A 22326-nucleotide genomic window follows, 5' to 3' on the forward strand; every position below is an offset into this window, starting at 1 on the left:
CTAATTCGTGCACTCCATATACCAATTTGGAACCAAATTGATGATCCCAGTTGCCAAAACTTATGAAAAAAAAAGGTAAAGTAAGTTGCCATCCAGGGAGATGGAGAGATTTCATGCACAATACATCAACATGGAATTGAAATTATGTGTCTCTCTAGTTGTGGGGGAAATTCAGGAGGCCATATTCCTGAATCCCTGTCATACTGCTAATATTTAAAAATGTAAAAAATATATTACTGAATACATTACAAAAATATTTGCAACAATAAATATTGTTTAGATTTTTTTTAGAAAATAGTAATATAATACATACTTTGGAGTATTGTATTCTGAATTGTCCCCAAACTATGGAGGTCTCCAATTTTATATCAGTGAAGAATTTATTAGAAGCAGCATCCTAAATGATATAGTCAGAAAAAAAAATAGAAGGGTCATTTAGTGAGAGCATAGATTCCTCCTTAGATTTCAGGCTTCTAACACGTTTCTTCTCCTTTCTATTTTAAAAGCATTTTATTAAATGGTTCCTATGTACCAGTGACTATGTTTGGTGCTAGAAATAAAATAAACAAACAAAATTATTCCTTGTCCTCAAGGAGGTAACACCTCAAAGAGTTAGGTGTACAAATAAGTAAATATTAAGATTATACAAAATGATTTGTCTGAGGTGGGGAAAGGGAAAAAGCATCCACACCTGGAGTAGGGGGAGGGGGGATTAGGTGATCTGGGATCTTATAGGAGGGAACATGAAACTATCTTGAAGGGAACTGAGGATTCCCAAGGCCAAGGTGAAGAGACAGAAGATTCCATGAATGTGAGTGGGAGATGAAACATGGCATATATAGGGAGCATGGAGGTCACTTTTGACTGTAAGTGGGAATGTTATTAAATTAGTTTGGATACCTATTATACAAGATTTCAAGTGCCAAATAACCAGAAACATTTGTATTTATCTAGAAGTCACAGGAAGCCATTTATGCTATCCAAGCAACATGGTCAAACTTGTTCTTTAGGAGGATGTGTTTGGCAGTTGTGCTGAGGATGGTTTGGCAAGAAGGAAGGGCTGGGAGATCAATTATGAGACCATTGCAATAGGTCAAATGAAAGGGGATAAGAGCCTAGATTGTAGTAGTGTCCACATAAGTGGATTTAAGAAGGGAATGGATATGATAAAATAAAAATAAAAAAATCTATGAAATTTGGCAACAAATTGAATATGAGGACTGCCGGATAGTGAAGAGTTGAAAGTAGATCTGTTTTGAGAACTTGTTAATGGCAGAACGTTGGTACTCTCATCAAAGATAATTGGAGGAACGACTAGTGTTGGGAAAAGTTAATAGGTTCCATTGTTCAGGATCCAATTCCAAGATATTTTCTCAGTGAAATATCAAAATGACACCACTACAAAGAAGTCTTGTAAGATATTCTGAGAAATGTAACATACAATAAATGGATTGTGCAACCCCTCCTATATCAGTAATGATATAATTGATGATCTATAATGATTAATGAACTGCGGCTCATCAAAATAAGCATAAAGATGTATATTAACAAATGTTTGATATGGGCAGGTATTTTTCTTGGTAGCTACTTATGCATATGGGGGTATGTGTGTTGTGAAGATGGTAGCAGAGGTTTTCCTTATTGATAATGATCCCTCAAAGTCACAATCAAATTTAATTTTGAAATTGTCCAGTAATGGCTTACTTTAGACTAGCCTTCAAAGTCTTTGTAAAAAGCTATTCTCTTTAATTTTAAAAACAAGACAGGCACACGAGATGGGTACCCTAAATATTTTGCTTTTACAAATTTCAGTCCTAGAAAAATTCTAATTGACAAGAAACCCCTCAGTCATCTCTGTTCACCAGCTCACTTTTTAGTTCTGAATCTTATTCATTCAGGTCTAAAACTCCAGCAGTGATCAAAGGCATAATTATAACATATTCATATCCTATTATTATTGTAACATTCTGAAGCAAAAAGGAAAAATTCCACCCAGTGAACTTGTTCTTCCTGTTACCGACACTAAGATTGAGACATTTAAATGCTAAGACATGGATCCCTGAGGCAGAACATAAAATATTTATAATGAAGGGAGTATGGACCAATAAATTTCAGTTATGAATGTTTTTAGCTACATGTAGTAATAAATAACCTTCCAAAGGCAATATTTCAGTTTGCACTTATTGCACCTCATCATAGTAGATTTTCAGGAAACAATAATGATTACATAGTAAGGTACTAAATTACTCTCATGTTTAATGAACGATTACCCAGCTTAGCTTTGATTAAGTTATAGCTGCTAAGCTAATTTGACTGGGGTGCAGTTTGCTTGAAAAGGTAGAGCTGTTATTACCATCAGTTCAGGGATACAAAAGATGTGTGCGTTCTCTTCAGAGATTTGCAATTTCAGTTGTAGGTCAGCTCTGGAAAGAAAATACTCATTATGGTCAGAAAAAAGGGAGGGACAGAAAAAAGGAGGCAAAAGTTCAATGATATATTAGGTGAATACCTTGCTTTCCAATTGCCACTAGCTCCATTATGAAATAATAATAAGTATTCTTGAAAGGAGACTAAATTATTTGATACAAGTCTAGGGATAAATGAAGATTCATACTGCTTTGCCCGCTCTTAATTCATTTTTTGAATGGTTGGATGATTGGAGATTCATAGATTTACTTGGGATTTGTTAGTTCATGAATTGATCACATTTCAAAAACAACAACAAAGCAATAATTACTAAATAAAAAGAATTATAGATCTAGAATCAAACTTTAAAGGTCATTTCATCCAGTCCTCTAATTGGACAGTGAAAGAATTAACCATCAGAGTGCTTAAGAAACTTGACTGAAGTCAAACAGACAGAAAGAGACAGACAGGATTCAAACCCAACACTCTTTCCGATATATGATGCTGTTTCATCATCCCAAAATTGATCATTCCATTTAAGAAGAACAAAAAGGAAGAGGTGGAGGAGGACAAAAAAGGAGAAAGGAAAAAGAAGAGAAAGAGAAAGAAGAGGAAGAATATATAGTATTAGTAGGATTTATTTATCATTTTAAGGTTTGCAAAGTGCTTTATAAGTCAATTTATATAACTCTCACAACAACCCTGCGAGATAGGTACTAATATTATCTTTATTTTATATATGAATAAGAGATTGAAAGAGGCTTTGTGCTAGTAAGTGTCTGAGACAGGATTTGAACTCAGGTCTTCCTGATTCTAGGTCTCATTTTTCCATTGGCCAGAAAACATAAGATTTAGAGTAGGCCTTTTAAGTAAATCAGCCACCTATTTTTAAAATGCAAAGTAACAAGTTAAATTTAACTTCAATGAAATAATTTAAATGACAATATATTTGTGAAATTCATATTATATATCTTTCCATGTGCTTTATAAAACTTCCTCCTCTCCTCTCCCCAAATAATAACCTCCTAATTGTTCCCAAATTCTAGGAAATGCAGTCTTCTTGGAAAAAGATTCCTGAATTGGATATACCAGGAATATAAGTAATTTACATGGTCACATGAGACATTCATATGGTTATATATTTGGTTATATGAGACCACAAAAACTTTCTGTTATATTTGTTGGAGATGTTGGGTAAGATCATTATATTTCAGGGGCAAGTGAAAGGGTTTGTGGATTGGTGAAAGTGAGAAGCATTGAAAGGAAGTGTGGTTTGTGTGGTCGAAGAAATGGAGTCAGGAGTCCTGAGTTCTCTGACATGGACAAGTGTGGAGGTGACTGACTGGGAGCATAGGATCCCACCAAAGACAGTGATGAAGAACTAAGAAGGATGTTGACAGAGGTGCCTCATTTGTGAGGGTTTTTTTTTTTTTTGCATAATAACTGAAAGTTAAACTTGAAAAAGGGAAACTTCTCCATAGTGAATGGTGAAGGGTGGTGATTTTTTTTTTTTTTACAGCAAACATTATGATACTGAATACTGTTTGCAGCACTGCTGGCAGGGCTAAGACATGAATACTAAAATTGTAGGCTTTGCCCAAGTCATCATTTAATAACTACCTTATTTACCTAATAACTACCTTATTTACCTAATAACTGAGAAGGGGGAAGCAAGAAGAGACAGAAGCTGCTGCTCACCCACTATTTAGCTTTGTGTTCAGCTTTGGCACTGGGCCATTTCCAGGTGTTTGGTGATGAGCCAGATTCTAAAATTAGATATTCAGTCCACCCCTAGATGTGATGCATGGCTTACCAAGGGAAACTTGTGCAGTCCTTGGCTTCTGATATGGCTACTAGAGCCTCCCTTTCCTGGGCTGTTGAATTTACCCACCAATTTAAAAGAAAATGAAAATAAATAAGGAGGAAGAGTGATCAGAGAAAAATTGTGAAGTTTCAAGAGCTTATCATTCCTCTCTCAACCCCTCCCCTCCTCCACCTTAATTTTTAAGGTCTTTTTCAAGAGACAATTCATTGTGTACTTCTATTTTCCTCAAGATAAAAAGGGATGTGTGATATCCACTTAAGTTTTAAACTTTAGTACAGATTGTACTATGAATCATACTAAGCTACAAGTGAATGACACTGCCCCAATATTCCAATATTGTAGGAAAATATTCTTTCCAAGCATTTTTTCCTGCCCTAACCTTTCCCATTCCTTTCATGCTAACATTCCCATACCTTTCCTCTCCATGCTTCTCTTCCCATGTGTACAAATTGTGGACAAATTGCTGGAACTCATGTGGGGAAACCATCATTTCAAATTCTGCCCTGATTTTTTTTCTAGCTGTTTAATCTTGAGCAAGTAACTTCACTTCTTTCTCCTTTTGGCTCCAAACCCACTTACTCTTTCCCAATGAACCAGGTGACTTCTGCAAAGGACAGGGTGCTAAATCCAGACTCGGGATCCTTGGGCTCTCTACCAAAATCTCACACAGAGCACAATTACAGCATTCTAATGAGATGGTTCAGGGTCTAGGGTGATGGACTTTGAATCAGGATGACCTGAACTGGGATTACTCCTCAGTTGCTGTTTGTACTTTGTTCTTGAAGACCATGACTTCAGGGAGATGATTCCATGACTTGCAAATGAATTGGATTAAAAGTGAGGGAGGGCTGTGCAAAGTCACCAGTCTATTTTCTCCTTTGGTAGCCAGCTATGGCTCAGGACATCTTCAAGTGGCCCTGGATATAGAGGACTTAGTTGCATTGGGACCTAGATGCAGGGAAAGATCTTGAACTTTTTAAGATAAAATCTTTAACAGATCTCAATTTGACTGATACCCATTCAGTTATTAAGGATAGGTAAGAAATGAGGTAAATAATAACCTCTTTTCCCTAATTTAAAAAAACAAACAAACAAAAATCAATCTCAGAGGGGAAGAGTCTCAGAAGTTCTGGTCAAAACAATAGTTTGACCTTGGGCAAGTTATTTAATTTCTCTCATCATCTCATCCTTATCTCTAAAATGGGGATAATAATTGCAAGTATCTCACAGGACCAAATGTTGTAAAGCCAGAGGAGATTACCTAAATGGAGTGTTTTATCAATGTTAAGAAGTATTATTGGAACTCTAGGAAAAGTCTCCATGACCCTGAGATCTCAAGAGGGTCATGATTAGGCCTAAAAAGATGGGTGATTAAATAGTTAGTGAATGGGAAGATGGGTGGCTTCCTAGCCAACCTATGATAGCCAGTTACTGGTTTTCTCCAAAATAACCACATTTACCATTTCTGCAGTGCAGTTCAATATTCCCCCACTATATGTCCTCTCTCTTTTATGCAGGGTGTCAACCTTCCTTCAGAGCTGAGTTTTGGTCTCTCATGGAAGGTATATTTTAACCTCAGTACCCAAATTAACCCTTATAGAGGTACCATTGGGGAAATAATCCAGAAAATTCACAAAATTTTTTTTTTAATAGGAATGAATGTTCAATACTTTAGGATTTCAAGAGTAAATGACCCTGAGGCTACAAGGTGTTTCCAGTTACCGGGTATATAGCTTCACTCACTCCACCCCAGCTAGTACACAGGCCTCTGCCTCTTGGGGTAGGACTATTGTGCAGAGCAACTGTTCTCTAAGTGGTCACCATGGTACCCTGTTTGGACCCTAACAAAATGTGCTCCCACACAAAAGTTAGCTAAATATGACTGTGCTTCTTCCTAAAATGTTCCTTAAAAGGAAGCAGACCAAAGATGAATATTTAAAAATTATGACAGAGCTGAATACATATAAGGTAATTATCAAAATTCTAGACATTGCCCTTCCACACCAGGTCCTAGCTGTGTTTATTACTAGTTAATAATGATTCATGGAATTAATGGCTGATAATTTGTCTTTGTTTTGTTTTACTGGGTCACTTACTAGTTTCTATTAAATACAGTTCAGATCTCTATCTCCTGAATAAATAATGAATGAAGATCATGAAAATCCCCCACAGGTCCTGACCTTGTCTTTGGAGTTTCCATTAAGTGTTGCTCTACCTGAGATTTAGTCTGATGTAGTCATGGGAAGGACCTTCAGAGGTATTCTCATCCAATATCCCTCATTTTACAGATGGGAAAACTGAGGCAAAGGATGTATGAGGCAAATATACACAAGAGTATACAGTAGTGTTAGAGCTGAAATTTGAACCCTGGTCCTCTGATTACAGATTTAATGCTCTTTCCACTGTATCTATCAATCTGTCTCTGTAGTTGCCTTCCAGTCCTACAGTATGTAAGCTTCTTAAGTAAGGGGAGGGGTGGAATATCTAATTTTGGTTTTCCATCTCTAGTATCCAACCTAATAGCTAGTAGACTTGCTGCCTTCCTTGCAAAGCTCCTGTCGATTTCTGTCCCTAAAATAGAGTTCTATATTTGTGACAAAAAAAAAATGAGCATAAAAATGAGACACATTAAATTCACAAATTATAGAAGGAGATTGGTACCTTGAGTTACACAAAATGTCTTCTGGATACAGAGACAATCATTACAGACAGGAGGAATAATAAAGAGAGGGGGAAAAATAATTTTTGGAGTTGAGTACCTGCCCCTAAGTATTTTAGCACCTCAGCAAATTCAATGGTGCAAATGCTCTCAGGTGTGAGATTAACTCTTAACCAAAGTCTAACTGTGCCTGCAGGCCTCCAGGGCAGGCACTGGAGCTCCATTGACTTGGACAGAGTCAAGGATGTAGTGGAAAGTAACCACAGTCCCAGGTTGGGAACCAGTGATCCATTCTCCTAGAAGCCTGTGTGCTATGTCTATTTGAAAATCCCTTCTGTCAATGTTGGAGCAGGGGTACTTACCACCTGAAATCTGAATCCAGGGGATGACAAGTCCCAACATACCACAGCTCCCAGTGCCTACAGAATTTGTTCTCTTCCTAACCTATTGATTCCTTCAACTTGTTGCCTGAGGCAGAGAGGGAGCTAATTAAAAGAAAATAAAGCTTTGAAAAACTCAGAGAATCTCTCTGAGATGCTGCCACTAACCTCTGGAATTTGAATCCTGGCCCAGCACAGGAGCTAACAAATCTTTTCCCCATGCTGCTGAACTGCGAGGGAAGTCCTTGGACAAAGAGAAAAGCAGACATCTCCCTCATGTTAAGAATCTTTGCCTAAGGTTGTGAAGATAGTGAAAAGTCTTCAGAGTGGAGGTAGAGAGGTATTAAGCATGAATCTCCCTAAGGACAGCCCTAGCCCTTAGTACCTTGTGTTGACAAAGATTTTGATTGGTTCCAGTTAATTGTTTAGTGACACATGATGGGGGATTTGAGTTCTAGACTTTACCTCTAGCCAACTTTGAGGAGAGCCATTCACTTCCCTGGATCTTTCTGTAAAAGGGGGTAATTAAACCAGAAGATCTTAGAATTCAATCTTTCACTCGTTGGGACAAATTTTATGGTCCCCATTTTCAAGATGAGAAGGCTAAGGCATGGAGAGGGAAAATATTTCTCTCAAGTCATTTGGGGAAGACAGATATAGCTCAGAGTTGTTTTCACAACAAAACACAAGAACAAATCACTGGATTTCATATTTGAATATAATAATAATAGTATCAGATCACTTATAAGTTTACGTTCCACCACAGATAACCCATACTATTATGGAGGTATAACAAAAAAACCAGTAAAAAAATAGTGAATATCACCTTATGATCATAAAATTTGAAGAGACCATTCCTATCCCTTCATTTCAAAGATGAAAAAAAAGCCCAAACCCAAGTCTAGACAGTTGCTGTCACTTGTCCAAGGTGGTGGCGGTAATTATTTTGAGGCACATTTTGTTGGCACAGTCAATAGAGCACTGGATCTAGAGTCTGGAAGACCTGAGTTCAAACCTAACTGTATGACCCTGGTCCAAATCACTTAACTTCTGTCTGCCTCAAGTTCCTTAACTGTAATATGGCAATGTTCCTTTTTTTAGACTGAATCTGTGATTTTTATTGGCACAGAACACTTCTTATAAGGAAGCTCTCCTGTGCAAATTTGCAAGCTGTAGTTTTAGACTTAGAGAGTCTAAATAGCTAGTCTCAATGAGACTTGAACCCAGGTCTTCCTGACTCTGGGGTTATAGCTCTGTTTCTCCACCATACCCAATAGAAGCAGTGTGATACAGTGGAAAGAGTATTGGATTTGAACTCAAGCCTGCTTCAGCTTTCTATTACCCGATTCTGTGGGTCTCAGTTTCCTTAACTGTAAGATGGGTGAATTGGGCTACATAACCTCCAAGATCCCTTTTAGTTTTAAAACTAAGGTCATGAAGGTAATAAATGACAAAGCAAGATTCTGACTCCAGAGCTGTGTTTTCAACAACTACTCTACACATCTAACATGAGATTTCACTACTTTCTTTTTGGACACTCCAAGACCAGTGCTTGGGTGGGAAACTGAATATAGTTATAATTGCATTAAATCTTTAGTATATTCATAGTTATAGGAAATTTTAAAGAACACTGGGAGGAATAGGATGCTGTTTGCTCACATGAAGAAGCCTTTTGGGGAAATTCCTAGGACACAGACTCACCAGATAAAGTATGTCCCTCCCCTTAGAATATAGATTAAACCACAAACTTGCTAAGAAGCATTTTTATAAGGTCTGAAGATAAAAACTAAGGTTCATCTTCTGGGATTTCTTTCTGTGTGATGATCCTGTAAGATTTCGCATTTAATAGGACCAGGCAGTTTGCCATCCACCTGGGGTCTAGCTAGTCTTCCAATTTCTTACTTAAATAGAGAAGATCAATTCTTCTGGGAAAATACAAGGGATCCTATTCCTGAATAACCAGATTAAGCTGTCCTTAATGAAAGAGGATAATCCCTATATGAGATGCAAACTGATGCACAAAAGGGACAAAACTTTCAACTACATAGTTTTAAAGATCAACCAGAAGCATCTGGAATATGGTCAATCCTATTTCATGCTAAAACCAAAGGAAACACAGATGTGAATCCAATGGAAGGAGAAATCTGTAAAGGGAACTCAGGACAAGAGTTGGACAAACAGGAAAAATCCAGAAAAGGAAGAAGAGGACTACATGGAGGAGAATAAGAGGAAAGTGTTGTCTGGCAAAACAGTGTTATCTCCTATGAAGTAAACAGTGCAAAAAAAAAAAAAGGTTAAGTTCAGTTAATACACTCCACTTACATTAAGTATCTGATTCTAGTTCATCAAATGATTTGAGAATTGGAGGAGGAAGGAGATCAAGGCATGTGGTTTTTTCTTCTTTAATACTTATCTAAAATTTAGAGTTTTAAGAAGTTGTTTGAATTCACACTAAAAGTAAAATAACTTCTATAGAATCACACAACCAGTTCTTTTAGATGCATGACTGGAACCCAGGACTTCCTTGACTCCCAATATGATCTTCTATCCGTTAGTCTGTGTTACTTTTCTGGCTTGTAATTTCCCCTTAAAAAAAAGAATCAATTCTTAGTACTTGAGATGGAATTGGAATCATTTCCTCTCCTTTAATTTATGTATGATGCCCAGAAGCTTTTGGGATTCCTGGAGTTTTTGGTTAAGCCATCCTACCCAGATAAGGCTGTAATAATTTCCAGATATCAAAGCCCCTGCCAAGACTTACTAGGTCCCGATTGGCTCCTGAACCAGACCTGTATATGCATGTCCCCCTTTCTAGATCTATTATTGACCAAAACTTCCCTACCTTCTTTTTTTGGTAATTGAAGAAGGGTGACAGATTGCCAAAATAAAACATTTAAGCACAAGTGAACAGGACGTCAGAAATTATAGCTTGAGAACTGAAAAAGGATCAGCTCAGAATTGAGAAGGCCTGGGTTCAAGTCTTATCTCTGATTTTTACTAACTGTATAACATTGACATCAGTTATTGTTTTTCTATGATATTGGAGAAGACACTTCCCTTCCCTGGGTCTCATTTTCCTCATCTGTAAAAAAAATGACGTGATTGGATCAGATGACTTCTAATGTTGCTTCTGGCTCCTGAACTATGATCAATGGTAGTTTCCTTCTTCTGAGGATCTCAAGGACATCTATGAATCAAACTTTACATATTGCCATTTTTATATTAGTTTTATAAGGGAAGTGAAAGGTGAGAAAGGGGGACCGAAGTAGAGGTGCGTCTAGGTGACTATATTAGAAATCAACAAATGAATTCTGTAGCAAACTCAGGAATAAAATACTTCAACACCCACTAGACAAAGCTTAGGCAAGAAGAGTTTTACTGTATAATACATTAAGAACTTAATTTGGAGTGGGCTACTCCAGGGATTTTTCTGTCATTTTCAGTTACCTTGTCCTTTGTTTGGTGGGCTCAGAGAGCTTTTCTTTTTTTCCTTTATAGAAGAAAGATGGAGATTGAAAAATCCACCTGGCAAGTCGAGTGTTCACATCTAATTGCTCTGGGAAGTTAAACCAGTTGGTTTACCTTTTGGGAAAGCCAAGCCATTCATAGTCTTTGATCTACACTCAAATGACAGGAATGTTAAAATATGGGAAAGTAGAAAATAAGAAACAGGCTATTATTTGGACTTAGTATACTGTAAAACCACCTGAAGAATTCTTAGAAAAGGAATTCTTAACCTAGAGTAAATGAACTTTTTTTTAAAGAATATTTTGCTAACTATTTCAATATAATTGGTTTTATAAACATATGTCTTTTATTTAATGTGTTTTGAAATCTGATTCTGAGAAGAAATCCACACAATTCATCAGACTGGAAAAGGGGTCCATGATAAAAAATAAATTAAGAACCCCTACATTAGGGAAACTAAATGGAGAGAAAGAACAAGGTATATTGAATCAGATACTAGACTTTAAGTTATAAAGATATGACTTAGGTACTTACTAGCTGTGTGATTCTGGACAATTTAACTCAGTTTCCTTTTTTTAAAAAATTAAATGAAAGGGTTGGACTTGGTCTTTTAGGTCTCATTCAGATTTAAAATTATGATTCTATGAGTTCTCTAAAGAGTGAATCCAATGCTATGACAGAGGGTGCATATGTTTTTTGAAAGACAGGTACAATGACATTAAAAGTATTCCTACAGCATCACAATTTCTTTATTGATCTTAGGAAATGTAAACTGTATTTTACTTTCTTATATAGCTCAAAAGAGAAAAAGTTTAGAAAAATGTTTGTATGACTACTTAGGAACTCATATAGATATAACTACTTCTTTCATTGATATTTTATGAGAATTTCAGGAGTGTCCTTAATTTTGTGTGATTTAAATTAATCTGTATATTGGATTAATATGCTTTAGAATGAATGTTGTGAAGAATAAAACTACTATTGAAGCATAGGTGGTATGAGACAATGGAAGAAAAGGGGCAAATTGCTATTATGTTTGATTGCATAAAGCTTTACCAAAAGACCTTGATTAAATAATATTTTCTGTCTTCATTTTGGTTGCCACCAATAATCTCTTCATCTCAACGTGTAGCACTTTCTAAAGAATCTCTCTATCTTAGACTAGAAAAGGACTTCAGAGATCACCTAATATCAGGAATCTCCTCTCCCACATTCCTAATTTCAAATTCTGTTTGAAAACATTTGGTCCTGGGAGGAGCCTGTTTATTCTTATGGTCAATATTTTCTTCCTTTAAATCTAAATCTGCCTCTCTGCCGCTTACACCTATCATTACTGTTAGTTCTACTGTCTAATGCCAAACAGACCAGATCAAACCTTCTTCCTCTTGATAACCTTTCAAGCTCTTGAAGACAACTACTATAAGGCACCTGTGTGATATCTTTAATCTATTCACCTGCAAAATGGCATAATAGCAACTCATACGAATATTTTAAGGATCAGGTTGTAAGAATCCATTTAGTTTCCCTAATACAGGGGTTCTTAATTTTTTGTGTGTCATGGACCCGCTTTTCCAATCTGATGAATTCTGTAGATTCCTTCTCAGAATCACATTTTAAAACACATTAAATAAAAAACATGTGTTTATAAAATCAATTATATTGAATACTGAGATAGTATATGTAAAATCCTTGTAAATCTTTTTTAAAATTGTTTTTTTGAACTCTACAATTTTCCCCATCTTGCTTCCCTACCCCCACCCAGAAGGCAGTCTGATAGTTTTTACATTGTTTCCATGCTATACATTGATTAAAATTGAATGTGTTGAGAGAGAAATCATATTCTTAAGGAAAAAAATAAAATATAAGAGATAGCAAAATTACATAATAAGATAACTTTAAAAAAAATTAAAGGCAATAGTCTTTGGTCTTTGTTTAGACTTCCCAGTTCTTTCTTTGGATACAGGTGGTATTCTCCATCACAGATACACTAAAATTGTCCCTGATTGTTGAACTGATGAAATGAGCAAGTCCATCAAAGTTGATCATCACCCCCATGTTGCTGTTAGGGTGTACAGTGTTCTTCTGGTTTTGCTCATCTTGCTCAGCATCAGTTCATGCAAATCCTTCCAGGCTTCTCTGAATTCCCATCTCTCCTGGTTTCTAATAGAACAATAGTGTTCCATAACATACATATACCACAATTTATTCAGCCATTCTCCAATTGATGAATATTCACTCAATTTCCAATTCTTTGTCACCACAAACAGGGTTACCATGAATATTTTTGTACAAGGGATGTTTTTACCCATTTTCATGATCTCTTCAGGGTATAGACCCAGTAAGGGTATTGCTGGATCAAAGGGTGCACATTTTTATTGCCCTTTGAGCATAATTCCAAATTGCTCTCCAGAAAGGTTGGATAAATTCACAGCTCCAACAACAAATGCATTAGTGTCCCACATTTCCCATATCCCTTCCAACATTGATCATTGTCCTTTCTCGTCATACTGGTCAATCTGAGAGGTTTGAGGTGGTACCTGTGAGATGCTTTAATTTGCATTTCTCTAATCAGAAATGAAAATCCTTGTAAATCTTAAAGCACTATATGAATAAATGTTATCATTATCATCATTACAGTCAAGTATAGTAGTAGTTTTTCTAACACCACTGTGGACTCATATTGAATTCACAATTCATTAAAACCCAACTTTTATCTCCAATAAAATTGTTATCTACTCATCTCTCTCTCTCTCTCTCTCTCTCTCTCTCTCTCTCTCTCTCAGACAGTTATGAATTCAACCAACTGTAGTCATTAATAATTTGTTGTTGCCTTGGAAGAAGGTTTCTAGTAAAATGTTATTTAGCATTTTAAATAAGGATTCAGATGAAGGGACAGGTGACTTACTTTAAAAATTTGCATATGACTAATACATTACATTGGAAGATCAGAGTCTCAACAGGTTAGAATATTGGGCTGAATCTAAAGAGCTTAAATTTTTATAAGGTTAAATATAGTAACTCCTGTTTGGATTCAAAGAATCAGTTTCACAAGTATAAGGTGGTAGGACATATTTTTAATAGTTATTTTTTTATGAAAAAGACCTAAAGATTTCAATAGATAATAAATTCAATTTGTCAATAGTCTGGTAGGGTAGTTAAGAAAAAAGAACCCAGTACAACTTTAGTCTGCATTGGGAGCTACATTGCTGGGACAAGGGAAGTGATGGTCTTATTATATTCTGTATTTGTCAGATCACATCTCTAGTTTTATCTTCACTTTTAGGTGAAATATTTTAGTATTAAAAAGCCCTCTGGGACTATTTTCCTCAAACTGTACTTACTTTGGCAGGTCAGACATCCAGAGGATGTCAAACCTGGGGTAATCCAGAGAGTCATTAGGTTTTACTGTCACTTATGAGCCTCCATCTGGCATGCTTTCTGGTCTGTTGATTATCAGCTAGATTTAATTAGCTTTAGAAAAGAGTTTTTAGTAAGTAGTTATAGTGAAGGCAATTGGTAAAGAAAAATCTCTCCAAACCTCATTCTCTCCTTGCACAAACAAATTCCCTAGAGCTCAAAGCTATATAGCATTAGCAGTCAAATAGGAAATATATAGTTCCTGGTTGCTGGAAGTCCTTTTTTCTCCCCTTTTAATATCCTCATCAAGTTTCTCTTACATATAGCTTTCTGCTGCATTCCAAGGGTCAACAAGAAATCTATCCATCCTTGGTATATCAAGTTTGTCATCAGGATATAACTCAGCTCCCAAATCAGACAGATACTGTTGTCAGCCACTGATGCTATTTGGACACCTCTATTGATGTTGTAATGAATTTTAGATCTTATGATCCTTCAGAATTTACAATGATTGTCACCTGGCCCTGGGAGGGAGGTAAAAATATAACATTTCTAAGCTCACTTTCATTCTCTTGCTGCCCTCTGGTACAGAGGAAAGATTCTGACTCCTCAAGGTGCTCCTGAGCTCTTGGGGCTTACCCTGTTTGCTGTTGGACTGACTGGACTGATAAAATTCCTCGACTTTCTGCTTGTTTGGTTTGCTAGTCATACCTGTCCCTTTTTGATCGAGTCAAAGAGATTCCACAGAAGAGTTCTAATGATACAAACAATCTAATTCACACATTTAAAATTTCATCACGCCCTTATATTGACTTCTTGTTGCTGTTGTCTACCATTTTCTTGGTAAAGATAATGGAGCGGTTTACCATTTCCTCCTCTATCTCATTTTACAGATGAGGAAACTGAGGCAAACAAGGTTAAGTGACTTATCCAAGGTCACACATCTATTAGCTGCTTAAGGTTGAATTTGGACTTAGTAAAGTAAGTCTTCCTGATTCCAGGTCTGGCATTCTATTCACCTTGCCACCTAGCAGCTCCATACTTTGACTACATTACATTAATTAATTAAGGTGAGACTTAATTAAGGTGGGACTATGGAACTTTATCCCTTATACTAGGGAAATATTGATAAGCTGGAATCAGGATGGAGAAACATCTGGAGATCACTACACACAAGAATTACTCTAAAGTATTGTGCATATTTAGCTTGAAATAAAGTCAAGAGTTAGGTGGGAGATGCTCACTGTCTTCAAGTAGCTGGTTACTCTGGTCCCTGGAAAACAGACTCAGTCTGTACTAGGCCTCAGAAAACTAGAACCTGTTGGTCCTTCTGCTTTGTTTACATATGGACTTTGACAACTCACCGTGAACTCTGTACTAGGGTAAGGCATCAAAATATAGAACTTTGTGGAGTCAAGTCATATCAGTGATGGATATATGGAACATAATATTGAATTATGAAGAAAATCAACATTCTTAAAATATTAGAGCAGAAATTCAAATTAGCCCTCATTTTTACAGCTAAAACAGAACTTAAATATCAGTGAGACCAAACCCTTCAATTTATTTTTATATTTTAGTTTTAGTTTTTTTTTCAAGGCAATGGGGTTAAGTGGCTTGCCCAAGGCCACACAGCTAGGAAATTATTAAGTGTCTGAGGCCAGATTTGAATTCAGGTTCTCCTGACTCCAGGGCCGGTGCTCTATCCACTGCTGCCTCACTGTGCCACCTAGCCTCCCCCAAACCCTTCATTTTAAACAAATTGATTTCTAGAGAGGCCATAGATTTAGTGCTTGGCCTGTAGTGCAAATATAGCCTCAGATACTTGCTAGCTATGTGACCTTGGACAAATCACTTTAACCACTTCCTCTGTTTCCTCATTTGTAAAATGAGAATAATAATAGTAAATGTGTAGTAAATCTTTGTAAAGTGCTTTGCACATAGTAGGCATTTAATAACTGTTTATTCCCTCTCTTCCCCCAAGGCTTGGGGGGGGCATATAACCAGTTAGGGAAGACTTGATATCCAGTTAGTTGATGCACAATTTGATTCAGCTTGTTCACTCAGTGTAAATCTACCTGATTGTGTGTTACCCCACATTCCTAGCACTGTCACTCCTGAAACCCTAACTTGGTGAGCATAAAAGGGATGGAGTGAATTGTTCAAATCCTGCTAAAATAAAGGTACCACACATTAATAGCTTTGTCATATTTTACTGGATATCATTCTTATTTTTTTATTAATAAGACTAGTACAACATGACTTGTTCATAGTGAACTGATGCTGACTCCTCAAAATCACTGTGGTTTAGAGGACCCAAACTATAGTTTTGGGCTTAGCCACTGTCTGAATTTTGTCTGAATAATTTCCAAAAAGAAATATATTCAAATGCCTCAAAAGTCAAATGTTTATGTTCCTTTTTAAAGCCATAAGGTATCTGACCAAGCAATGCAGTATGTCTGGAAGATTCAATTCTATTCATTCAATTAAGCAAACATTGATTAGGCAGTCAGATGAGGGGATATAGAGCGAAAAATGGGGAAAATATAGGGGAAGTTGCATAAAGGAGGATTGGAGAGTGACATTTCCAGGTCTATCCTCCTTCAAACTCTCCAACTAGTTTGGAGAGGAAATACACTGAATTATTATTATCACTGATGTAATTTAGATATATCATTAGTAAAGTACTGACTCTCTACTTCATCTCACATACTTTAGATCTTTCCTTGTATCTGCATCATACTTATCTCAAGAATGACAATAGATATCCCTTTGGACTTTAAATCCACAATTCAATGGCCCTATTCCTCAGATGATGTATAGCACTTGGTCCTATGAATCTGAATCATGAAATCTCTAAGTTATCTGGTTGCAATATAGTTCCTTACTGCTCCCCAAGATTGTCACTAAATCATTTGGTCAAGAAAGGACAAAATTCTACCAAAAAAAACTGTCTGTTCTTGGGTTCAGTCTTAGCTATCAGAATCAACCAGTGAAGCAAAAACTAGTTTTTTAAACATCTAATAACTGTATTAAGTGATGGAGAATACAAAAAAAGACAAAAGAAAGCCCCTGTCCTCGAGGAGTTCATCATCTAAGGGACAACATACAAAAAGCTAAGAACAAATAAGCTATATACAGGATAAATGCTGTTCATCTATTTTTTTTTCCAAAAAGAATCAGTATCATCACAGGGTGATGTCTTGTCTTGCTCATAATTTGTATTTAAATGAGGCAGAATTTTGCAAAGTTAAGCAGCTTAACAATCTCTTCCAGAGTGATGGAAGGTCAGTGGCAAGACAAAAGGCATAATGACCAATAGTGGTCCCAAACGCAGTGGATAACTTTAGTATCTTTCATGTCTGATCAAACTCCAAGCACTTCACAACACCTGCTTCAGCCTTCTTCATGGTCATTGGAACAAATTATTCTTATCTGCCCATCCCCCTGGGAAAGTCTTCTCATGATTCTAGATTCAAACAGGATAAATAGGAAATAATCAACAAAAAGAAGCCCTTGTAATTAGAGCAATTGGAAAAGGCTTCCTGTAAAGGCAGAGCTTTAGTTGGGAGTTGAAGGAAACCAGTACCAAGTGAGGTCAAAGTCAAGATGAAGAATATTTTGTTTGAGAAACAAAAAGGTCAGTGGCACTGGTTGTATGTAAAGTAATATCTAGGGAAAGAACTCGTGTCTTGGTTGTGTGTGTGTGTGTGTGTGTGTGTGTGTGTTGGGAGGTAGGTTTGAAAGAAGTTTAATACCAGATAGAAGACTCTGGTGATAGAGAATAATTAGAGTTAATTGAGTAAGGAATGACCCAGTGGGATCTGTGCCACTTTAGTGATTAAATGGGGGATGAATTAAAAAGTAGGGAGAGACTTATGGCTGGCGGATCCATGAGCAGGCTGCAATCAAGGTTTGAGCAGATGAGTGCTCTTGAGTGGTAATGGCCCAGGGGTTTTCCTTGTCTGGTGAGAGATAACATTCTCCTACCTCAGTGATGCAGTGCCCACCAAGGGTCTTTCTCTAAGTCAAATCATTCTTCTAAGCTAACCTCCTACCTGTTTTGTTTTCCCACAAAATTTAGTCTTAGAGAGTCTTCCACCTGAAGGAGCACTCTTCCACTTGTTCAGAACCTAACAAAGCTATCTTATTTCTCCTGTCTTCACTTTTGCTTTGCTCAAACAATTAGGAGGTATTATTTAGATAATCAAAGCTGCTACCAATTTCTCTTTCTTATAAGCCTCATTTAGGAAGTTGGAAAAGAGACAAGAAGGGATGGAAATGGAGATCCATGCTTCTCTATGACATTAATTGCTTCTGGGAATACTTCAGTTGAGGAGAAGAGGTAAGGGTAGAGATGTCAGAACTGTGTTTGTGTTTCTGTCTTAAACCCCCGCTGGATTGTAAACTCCAGGTCAGAGAATGAGACTTCTCAACTTTACCTCTTTCCCAGTCCAGTATGGTGTTTTGAACACACTTGTTAGTCTGCAGAACTGGCATCCATTTACAAACATCAAACTTGAGTCTGATCCTGTCCCAGACTCTGTGAGAAACTGACTTTGAGAAACTGCTACCTATCTCGTTTCTTTGTCTGTGAAAAGGGAATAATAGCATCTATTTCAGAGATCTGTGAGAATAAAATAATATTAGAAAAGTGCTTTACAAACCTTAAAGTTTTATGTAAAATGCTAATTTTTAATATAATATATTTATATAAGATATTATATTTTGTCCAATCATTTTACCTCCTTATAAAATCTTCATTTATATTATAAATGATCTAGAATTCCATAGTAATTATATGTCAATATTACATATTATAATATAAAATTTTATAGATTATATAATATAAAATTTTATTTGTTTAATATTTTATATACAACCTATTGATTATTATATTTATATATTATTATATTTATTTATTATCTTTATATATTATTATATTTATATATCTTATGTTATTATATGTATTTTATTATACTATATGATTATGTTATAATAGGAAAATTATCAATCACATACAACATTATGAAAGACATCACCTATCTATATGATATATAATATATTGCCATATCATATTATAATATAAGTCATACATTTTTGTGACATAATATGGACATATATAAAATAATGAATGTTTTTGTAATCACAAAATGATTGGGAAAATTATTTCTTCTTTTTTTCTATCCTTCAATCATTCCTTCCTTTTCTTCCTTCCTTCTTTCTTTCTTTCTTAGTCACAAAACTTTTGAAATGTATCAGAGTAATCTGTGCTTTTAAATAGAATATCCAAATGATAAATTCATAAATTGATGTATCACAGATCTAGATATAGGATCTCAGAAGCTATCTTGTTCCTAGAGGCTAAAACTAAGAAGCAGGAAAGATAATAACATTGATGATGATAATAATAAATAACTCATATAAGTTATGGCTACTCTTTTCTAACTCTTCTTTTTTACTCTACACAGAAGTGTCTGACTCCATATAAAGGGAGAGTACACTACTTAGGGGTCACTTGTGGCTTGACAATATTGAAAAATTGCTCACATCAGAGGGGCTAAGTGATCCTCTTGTCTGCTTCTACCTTGGTGGTTTGGACTGGTGGTAATCAAGAAATCCAGAGTCCAGGCTAGAAGATAAAAAGTTTATTTGAATCAGCTGATGGGCAGTTGTCAGATGAATAGCAATACAGGGAATAAAGGGACAACCATATATATATGAAGTTTTATGTGGCCTTAGGGAGACATTGCAGGTGGGGAAGGGAGTCTAACAGGTGAGGCTGCTTAGCCACCTTCCTTATTTGGGAGGTTGTATAATAGGGATGAGATATCAGGTGATTTGGGAAAGAAAGTGTGAATCTTGGGGGTCTCTGGAGTTGACAAAGATGAGCTTTGTTCCAGTGGAATGTTTCCTTTTGTAGTTAATCTTATCAGATATCCTGGCAGAAAATCTCTAAGATAGTGGAGACTTCCTTCAAGACAGAAATTAGTAAAACTCATCCTGTCCTTCTAAGCCTGAGGGTCTGTCTCTATTTACACAGCTCCATAACTCTGTTTCTTTGATCTCTAAGATTTTCGGGGTGGGGGAGTGATTTTCCCCAAACTCATAGTCCACTTCCTCCACAAAAGCTCATGTCCATGATCTTTCCCAGGATTCCTGTTTACTGGATCCTCTAATCCACCTCACCAAATTTCTGCTGCCAGAGTTTCTCTCCTGTTCTAGTTAGCTCTCTGACAAAGTCCTTTGTCTTCCCTCATTCCCTCCTCTATTCTTTCTCTTTCTTCTTCAACTAGAGCTCTGTCCATTGTTTGTTTTTGTTTTTAAACTAGGTCAAAAAGGTTATTCTTTGCCTCATTTCTTACCTAGCTTTATTCACTGAATGGGTGTTGTCTCAGATGAACTGAGATCTGGGAAAGGTCTTAGCTTAAAATGCATCTGGGGCCATTTCCAGTTGTCTTGACCTATATCTTGCCCAAGGACCCAAATGACTCCAAGTAGAGAGTAAGTCTTATCTCCCTTAAATTCAATTGGCTTTCAAGTCAGGACATTATCTTCCTAATTTCATTAGTCCTCTTTGAGAAAGAAGGACAAACAATAGTCTACACACAGTAGGGACTCTGGCTCTGAGACCCTCTTTAATTCTGTGCTATTCTGTAGTATGAACATCTTCATAACTCATGATGAGGTGTATACTCCTTATTGGTTTCTCTTGACCCTCTAGGGAGCTTCTACTCAGAAACTTCATTTACCAAGGCAGATTCAGCACTTGGTCTGAAATTTATAGTCTAAGAGATCACTTGAGGTTTTGAGAATTTAAGTAACTTAACTAGTGTGATATAACCAGCATGTCTGATTTAATGCAGGTGTTGGAGGAGAGGCTGAACCCCAATCCTTGCTCATATCAGCTCATTATCCACTTAGTCTCTTAACCATTTGCATTTTCTTAGAAAAGGAGATACAAAGGTGGTTTGTTATGTAATAAATTTAATTCTATAATACATCAATATTCTAAGTCCTATAAACTTTTGGGACCTTGCCTGAAACCTCCTTCAAGTACTTTTCATGATATTATTTCTATAGAAAAATACTTAACATATCCCCCAAATAGCTTACAAAAAGACCTTTAGGAGTATCCTAATAACAGCTAACAAGTTTATAGGTTTGAAAAATACTTTACAAATATTATTTGTTATATTACTTATAAATGCCATTTTGTTCTTATAACAAACCTAAGAGATAGACTTTATTATTCCCATTTTTATAAATGAGGAAACTGAGGAAGATAGAGGTCAGGTGATTTGCCCAGGGTCAAACAGTTATTAAACACATGAGGCTAGAATTGAGCTGTTGTCTTTGTTGCTCCACACTGCACACTGCTCTGCCTAGTTATATTTATTTTGATATTCAAGTAGATAACCTTAATTTCATAGCATATCCAGTCCTTGACATCTATAGTTAATGAGCAGCTAGGTGGTACAGTGGATAGAGCACCAGCCCTAGAGTCAGGAGGATCTGAGTTCAAATACGACCTCAGACACTTAATAATTACCTAACTGTGTGACCTTTGGCAAGTCACTTAACCCCACTGCTTTGCAAAGAATAGAAAATTAAAAAAAAGATAGCTAAGATTAGAGACTGATTGCTTCTCTGTCAAACTGGAACCTTTTGGTACTTAATGAATGCTCATTGACCTACCTCCTTATCTCATGAGGACCTGTAGGCACAAATGCACTCTCAGATATGTGGGTACTAAAGAAACATAGAAAAGAAGGTATATAACTGTGAAAAAGGTTCTTGAGAGGATCATAGAATTCTGAATTAGAAAAAAAAATGAGAAATTCTCTAGTTCAATACTTTCATTCTACAGAAGAAATAGACCCCATGGGGGATGTGACTTACCTATCTTCACAGGTAATAAGTGAGAGAGGCAAGATTTGAACCCAGGTTTTCTGAATACAAATACAATGTTCTTTCTAGTTGTGACTTTTTGCATTTACCACAATTCTGGAAAACATTCTTAGTTGTTCAAGGTCTTTTTAGAGAAGAAAATCATAGCAGATAAGGATGATGACATTATTTCTAGAAGCTTTTTTCATAAATCCTTCCAAATCTGCTCTGAACTATCACAGTTCCTTGAGAGATACCACTAAACAACTATTGCCAGCATTATTTTTTGTTTATAGTAAATATTCATTAGAGACTGAATTAGTACCCTATGAGAATTTAAT

The 22326-nt window shown here is 36.2% G+C and overlaps 1 long non-coding RNA gene across 6 annotated transcripts in view; it reads right to left on the bottom strand.

Annotated features, from left to right (window-relative positions):
• Positions 1-2319: 2319 nt before the first annotated feature.
• Positions 2320-22326, bottom strand: part of LOC141491706 (uncharacterized) — a 57208-nt gene continuing 37201 nt past the window's right edge. Inside the window, exons 5-8 of one of the 6 annotated variants that reach the window (XR_012469720.1) lie at positions 21794-21847; positions 19646-19727; positions 10718-10887; positions 9627-9856 (exon numbers count right to left, since the gene is read on the bottom strand). This is a non-coding gene — a long non-coding RNA (uncharacterized LOC141491706). Of the gene's footprint in view, positions 2424-9622; positions 9857-10717; positions 10888-19645; positions 19728-21793; positions 21848-22326 lie in introns of those variants that run through there. The other 5 variants (XR_012469723.1, XR_012469724.1, XR_012469719.1 and 2 more) reach the window with 5 other exon arrangements.

Source organism: Macrotis lagotis, chromosome 6 (assembly GCF_037893015.1).
Source record: "Macrotis lagotis isolate mMagLag1 chromosome 6, bilby.v1.9.chrom.fasta, whole genome shotgun sequence".
NCBI classification, from domain to species: Eukaryota; Metazoa; Chordata; class Mammalia; order Peramelemorphia; family Peramelidae; genus Macrotis; species Macrotis lagotis.